The following is a 7911-nucleotide window of genomic DNA, read 5'->3' on the forward strand; positions in this document are numbered from 1 at the left end:
GCTGCAATCCCGCTGAAAAACGCTGATCACCATTACTAGTTACTAAAAAATTATAATAAAAATGCCATAAATATATCCCCTATTTTGTAGACGCTATAACTTTTGCGCAAACCAATCAATATATGTTTATTGCGATTTTTTTAAACCACAAATATGTAGAATACATATTGTTTACATTTGTTTTTTTATATTCATTATAGCAAAAAAGTTAAAAAATATTGTTTTTTTTTCAAAATTGTCGCTTTTTTTGTTTATAGTGCAAAAAATAAAACTGCAGGTGATTAAATACCACCACAAGAAAGCTCTATTTGTGGGAAAAAAGGATATCAATTTTGTTTGGGTACAACATCCCACAATTGTCAGGTAAAGCCACACAGTGCCGTATCGCAAAATATGGCCTTGTCAGGAAGTCAGTAAATCCTTCCGGGGCTGAAGTGGTTAAAGGAGAGGAGAGGAGGGTAAGATCACTACTGCAATGTGTTCTGCAAGACTGTCATGGCTGACCTATGATTCCTGAACAACATGGCCGCTAGCTACAGCCTTTCGTGTGCCCAGTACGCAATATAACAAGCCTTGTTTCCACATCAGAGGTACAGTGGGGAAATTAATTATATGAGCCCCTGCAGATTTTTAAGTTTGCCCACTTACAAAGAAATTAAGGTTCTCTCGGGGCCACTTAGTGCTTTGTCCTCATTCCCAAACCCCATAAAGACCACCTACCGTATATACTTAAGTATAAGCCGAGTCTTTCAGCACATTTTTTTTGTGCTGAAAGTGCCCCCCTCGGCTTATACTGGAGTCAAGCACTTTTCTTCAGCAAAAAATTTCATTTTCCGAACCAACTTTGGGGCCCTGTATCTCGGGGCCCCTTGGTGCTAGGAACCCCAAATTTGGTGTGCAAACCCAGTGGAACTAGCACTACAACATATCCAAAGCTGGGGTTCCTAGCACCAATTGGCCCCAAATTCGGTTTAGAAAATGTCAAGCACTTTTCTGCAGCAGAGAATGACATTTCCTGAACTGATTTTGGGGCCCCGTAAAACTTGGTTCTAGGAACCCCAGCTTTGTTGTGGAACTAGTTCCGCTGGGTTTGCACACCAAATTTGGGGTTCCTAGCACCAAGGGGCCCCGAGATACGGGGTCCCAAAGTTGGTTCGGAAAATGAAATTTTTTGCTGCAGAAAAGTGCTTGACTTGAGTATAAGCCGAGGGGGGCACTTTCAGCACAAAAAAAATGTGCTGAAAGACTCGGCTTATACTTGAGTATATACGGTAGGTGGTCTTTATGGGGTTTGGGAATGAGGACAATTAGCGCCTCTGACATCTGGACAACTGTCCTGTTTTCATAGCAAAGGTGTATACTTTGAGTAGGTGAGGTATTAGTATGTCTCTGAATTGCATATACCATTCTATAGGGAATCCATCCAATCGTGGTGTTTTGTTCCTGGCAAAGGATTGTATGGCTTCCCCAATCTCTTCAACTATCAGGGGATCGTCTAAGAGTGAGCCCTGTTTGTCCTGAAGCTTTGGTAGTGAAATTTCAGCTAAATAATCGTCCAATTCCACAACGGTATAATGGACTCTAGTAGCATATGAGGAATAAAACGTGACAAATGCATCCCTTATCTCCTTTTTTGTTCCACCACTACTCCCTCTAAATTTTTAATTCTTGGGATGCTGCTAGATAGATAAGCCAGTAACCCACTATTTTTGACACCAAACTCGAAGAGTCGCTGGTTCTGATACAGCAACTTCTGGGTGCATTCCAAGAGGACCAGGACCAGTTCTCTGGACTTATGTTTCCAGGTAGCATGTGTCACAGGAGTGGGGGGCCGCGGAATAGGCGGCCTCTGCCTCCCTAAGATCCTTTTCCGCGTCCATCAATTTGGACTGGGATGCCTTGCGAGCCTGTCCAATTGCCGCAGCAAAGGCTCCGCGTGTGGTGGCCTTAAAATCATCCCAGGTCATTGGGACGGAGGCGCTCTGCTGATTAATTATCCAGTAGTATTTCATTTCGGCTACACTTTGGTCCACAACTGCCTGATCAGCCAGCTGCAAAGGGCTTAGTCGCCACATCCGATAGGAGGTGGGGGGGCCCAAGGCGAGGTCCACCATTAAAGGGGAATGATCAGACACCACCCTGGGGAGGTATTTAGCCTCAGTCACCCTGTTTAGCAAGTCAGATGAGACCAGACAGATCAATCCGGGACAAAGTACCGTGTGTTTCAGATTGACATGAGTACTCTCTCCCATGCTTCCATATCCAGGCCTCCACCAGGTCAAAATGTGTCAGAAAGGAACACAGGGGTGTGGGGGATATCGTGGAACATTTGAACCTATCCATGGAATTATCGAGTATCGTGTTAAAGTCACCCGCTATCAATAAAGGGCCCTCTGCTATCGCCAGTATGGAGCTCATCACCCGTTCAAAGAATAGTCTAGTGAAGGGTGAAGGGCGGTGGGGCATATAAGCTGGTTACTGTGTAGGGCTTGCCTAAAAGTTCAAGTACAACAATGACAAAGCAACCATTAGGGTCAAGTTTGATATGTTTAATGTTGATAGGTGCTGATTTAGCTATAAGGATTGATGTGCCCCTGGCATATGTGGAATATGTGGAGTGTATAGAGTAAGCAATTTTTGCTCTCTTTAGAGCCATGACCCTTGATCCCTGGAGGTGGGTTTCCTGGAGGAGAATCACATGGCATGGTGATAATTGTCATCCAAGATCAGTAGTGAGTGTACATTCTGCGTCAAAGGATTTGAGACTTACTATCCCATAGCAACTGTGAGGAGATGGGTGGGGGGGAGGAAATGAAGGGATCAAAATAGCTAAAACATGTTTGTTTTCCTTCACCCCCATTTGCCTTTTGTCAGGAGAGGATGGCACATAGCAGAGGTGTCCCAACTAGCCGTAAAGAAAGGAGAACATTAACGGGGAGGAGATCCCCCGTTTTGGTTCCTACAATCTGAATGCCCCAAGGTGTCCATCCAGTGGGACCCCTCCTTGGGATCCGTAAAAAAGTAGGCCTTGTCCTGGTAAATGATTCGTAAGCGTGCAGGATACAGCATGCTGTATGGTAGTTGGAGCTCTCGCAGTTTGCGTTTGAAGGCCAGAAAAGTGGCTCTTTGCTTTTGTGTTGCTACTGAGAAATCCAGGAAGATAGTGATTCAATTGCCATTAAAGGAGACTTTGCCCTTCTCCCGAGCCGCTCTGAGAACAGCTTCCCTGTCCCTGAATTGGAGCAATTTAATGATCATGGCACGTGGTGGGGCCCCAGGTGGTAGGGGTCGCATGAGGATTCTATGCGCCTGTTCAATGGCGAATGATGATGAGAAAGTAGCAGCGCCAAATACATTGGTCAGCCATTTCTCCATGAATGCCTCCCGCGTTTTGCCCTCAGCCCACTCTGGGAACCCCAGAAAGAGTAGATTAGATTATTTCTCCTGAAAGGGTCTTCCATGTCAGTAAGCTTATCAGTAGTATAATCATGGGCCTGCCGCAGCTCCCTCACAGGTCCCTGCAAGGGACGTGTTTCATCCTCTAGTGCACCAACACGTTGTTCAGCATTTGTCACTCTGTGGTGGAGGGTATGGACATCATACTTCAAGAAAGATAGCTCTGTTTTAATAGTCCATTTGTGAAGTGAGGGATGCGTGGCTATGCTGGATGGCTTCCATGATCTGAGCCAGGGATGGCTCTGCAGGGCCTGCGTCAGCCCCGCTTGCTCTGGGGGTATCCGGATTAATGTCCTCAGCAGGGGAGAATAAGAGGGGGTCCTCCGGGCTCAGAGTAGGGGGGGATCTTTGTGACTCATCCTTCCCTGTGAGCTGCTTCCATGGTGCGGATGTGGAGGCTGGCTGGCGCTGTTTGCTTGCAGCGTGCTGGCCAGCACCATCTTGCTTCGGTCCGCATGGTGGCAATGGCGGCTCGAATCCAGGGGCTTCCTCCATCAGTGGTCCGTATTTGACCATCTTCCGATGGGTACAATGCTCCCTGGATGCTGTGGGGGGTAGGTGGGACCCCTGGATGGCGGCTGGGTTAGCAGGATCATTGCAGGATGTGTGAGGCATGGACGGAGCTCAGGCTGAACACGTCCTCACATCCTGGTAGGTGGCCACGCCCCCGTAATAAAAACATCTGCCATTCTGAGGCTTCCCTCCAACCACTTTGCATATTTTTTTTTATATATACTGTGATTCTGTACTTGCAAAATATGCTGCAGAAATCTCCCTCCACCAAGTCTACCTGCAGCCACTTTAACTATGGCAGCTGCAGCCTGTTCACTTTCTGGATTTACACAGAGGCAAACCTCCAGCCCTGCAGCCCTCATAGGACTCACCTCCCCCTCCCTTCTTGGCAAACTCTCAAGAGAGCTGTGCATGATGTCATAAGCCTAGGCTTTATACTAGACAAGAAACAGGAAGTGGGCTGAATAAGGCATTTACTGGCAGAAAAAAGTTTCACTATCCAAAGTTAACAATCCATACATGTTTTGTATTGCCGATTTCTGTATGTATCACGTTTGCTGCACATTTACCCCCTGTACCACAGATGTACTGTAAGATTTATACGTTCATTAAATATTTTTTCATACAACCCCTATTACTCTCCATACTTCTTATGACCTATAAGTAGGTGTTCCCTCTAAAAGTCCCCATAGAGGATCAATTTTCCACAATCCAAAGTTAACAAGGGCAGAAGATTTAACAGATAGAAAGTTGAAAAAAAAATGACTGATGGTCCACTTTAAGGTTTTTTGACTGTCTCTTGCAACTCAAAGTTTCAGCTCCCTCCATAAATTTACTATAGGATTAGGGTTGGGAAACTGACTACGCCACTCCATACCCTAATGTGCTTCTTCTGGAGCCACTCCATGTTGCCTTGGCGGTATGTTTTAGGTCATTGTCATGCTGGAAGACCCATCCACGACCCATCTTCAGTTTTCTGGCTGAGGGAAGAAGGTTCTCATCCAAGATTTTACAATATATGACCCCATCCATTTGCCCCTCAATGCAGCAAAATCAGCCTGTCCCTTTAGCAGAGAAACAGCCCCAAAGTATCAGGTTTCCACCTCCGTGCTTGACTGTAGGGATGGTGTTCTTAGGGTCATAGTCATCATTTTTCTTCCTTTCAAACACAGCGAGTAGAGTTAATGCTAAAAGAGATCCATTTTGATCTCATCTGACCACAGCACTTTCTCCCAATCCTCTGAATCATTTAGATGTTCATTGGCATGACTGTACACGTGGAGGGGAACTCGCCAAAATTCTATTTCAGTGTCACACAGATTAAATATTTTGTTTTTCAGTTTAACTTATGGATGGCATTGTGTCTCAGGGCTCTTTTGATCACTGAAAACAATCTTGGACACCTGTGATAATTAGATTTCCGGGTGAGCCCAATTAAAGGAAAAACTACTAAAGGAGGGTGTTACACATTATTAAGCAGAGCACCATTTTCAAGCAATATGGGGAAGAAAAAGGATCTCTCTGCTGCCAAAAAGCGTGAAATAGTTCAATGCCTTGGACGAGGTATGAAAACATTAGATATATTTCATGAAAACTTAAGCGTGATCATTGCACTATTAAGAGATTTATGGCTAAATCAGAGCACAGACAGGTTTTGTGCAGATAAAGGCACATTGAGGAAGATTTCTGCCAGATCCATGCATTGGATCAAGAGAGCAGCTGCTAAAACGCCATTACAGCACACAGATATTTGAAGCTGCTGGTGCCTCTGGAGTCCCACGGACATCAAGGTGTAGAGTCCTCCAGAGTCTTGTAACTGTGCATAAACCTTCCATTAGGCCACCACTAACCAATGCACACAAGCAGAAACGGCTGCATTGGGCAGAAAAATAGATGAAGACTAATTTTCAAACAGTCCTGTTCACTGATGACTGCCGTGCAACCCTGGCTGGTCCAGATGGATGGAGTAGTGGGTGGTTGGTGGACAGCCACCCTGTCCAACAAGGCTGCGACATTAGCAAGGTGGTGGTGGAGTCCTGTTTAGGGTTGGAAACATGGGAAGAGAGCTGGTCGGCCCCTTTAGGGTCCCCAAAGGTGTAAAGATGACCTCTGCAAAGTATGTGGAGTTCCTGACTGACCACTTCCTTCCCTGGTACAGAAGGAAGAACTATGCTTTCCGTAATAAAATCATCTTCACGCATGACAATGCACCATCTCATGCTGCAAAGAATACCTCTGCATCAATGGCTGCTATGGGGATAAAAAGGAAAGAAAGTCATGGTATGGCCTCCATCCTCCCCTGACCTCAATCCTATTGAGAACCTTTGGAGCATCCTCAAGCAAAAGATCGAGGAGGGTGGGAGGCAGTCCAAAAACTCACAAGTTCAATGGATGCAAGACTTGTGAAGCTGCTATTAAATAAGGGGTCCTGTGTTAAAATGTAACATGACCTGTTAAAATGTTGTTCAAAGTTTGATTGAAATAGCTTTTGATTTCAGTAAATATGCTGCAAACACAATAACAATTTTCAGTTCTTTATAACCTATAAAGTGTTTTGAAACTTGCTGTGCGTAATAATTTGGAACAGTGCATTGTTTATTTTGGGGAAAAAAAAAAAAAAAACTTATTAGGTTTGTTCAATAAAATTTTATTCAATTGTATTCTTAATAGGTGATAACATTAGAATTATGCTGACTGTTTACATCAATTATTTAGGTAAATGAGGAAAAATATCATTGGCTTCATAATAATTTGGAACAGGGTGTATTATAACATCTTGGATGAGCACCTTCTTCCCTCAGCGAGGACACTGAAGAAAGGTCTTTTGGCATGACAATGACCCAAAACATACCGTCAACAAAGGAGTGGCTCAAGAAGAAGCACATTAAGGTCATGGAGTGGCCTACCCAGTCTCCAAACCTTAATCCCATCAAAGATTTATGAAGGGAGCTGAAACTTCAAGTTGCCAAGAGACAACCAAGAAACCTTATAGATTTAGAGAAGATCTGTAAAGAGTGGACCAAAAGCGCTCCTGAGATGTGTGCAAATCTGGCCATTAACTACAAGAAACATCTTACCTCTGTGCTTGCCAACAAGGGTTTCTCCACAAAGTACCAAGTAATGTTTTGCTTGGGGATCAAATCATTTTTACTCACTACACCTCGCTTTATAACATTTGTATCATGTTTTTTCTGGATTTTGGGTTGATAAAAATTACAGACCCTTCATTTCTTTGTAAGTGGGCAAACTTACAAAATCTGCAGGGGATCAAATTATTATTCTCCACTGTATGGCTGTCAGGCTCCAATTCTTCCATTAATACCACTTCTGGCCAGACTTCTTTAGACAGTAGGTGTACCTGGGTGCCACTGGTTTCTGCCAGTTCTGTGCCGATTGACATCTTCCAATGTCTAAGGGAAGTATGATACATCTTTAATCTGCTGCACTAGGTTTCTTCAGCAATCTACAATCCTCAATGTTGCTCATTTCTTTGTACTTCAAAAGAGCTTAACCACTTCCAGTTCGCCGCACACCGATATACATCCTAACTTTGAAGAGGAATATCGTTATGGCAGCAACTAGCTGCCATAACCCCAACTAGCTGCCATAACCCCGGTATCCTCTTCTTCAGCCGGCGGTCCAGTTTCCGATAATGGTGGTCTCTGTGGCAGATTCCCCATGAGATAACTTATCAGTGGCAGGAGGCGCAACTGCTTTCATCCAAGACAAAGTTCTTTTTAAATGGTCATCTAGGTGTGGGTTTTGGTGGAGCTTTTTTAACCCAGCGTTTATTTTTGTATTTCTAATTTTTGCATACAATTATCCTACGATTAAGCTGCATGTCTGCACAGGGGTCCTCCCCCCCCCCCCCCCCTCAATTCTTTCCGCTTTGAAATCTTTGCCTGGGAGAAACCTTGCGGATGCAGTAGAATTACCTTGTGT

Source organism: Aquarana catesbeiana, linkage group LG07 (genome assembly GCF_042186555.1).
Source record: "Aquarana catesbeiana isolate 2022-GZ linkage group LG07, ASM4218655v1, whole genome shotgun sequence".
Lineage (NCBI taxonomy): Eukaryota > Metazoa > Chordata > Amphibia > Anura > Ranidae > Aquarana > Aquarana catesbeiana.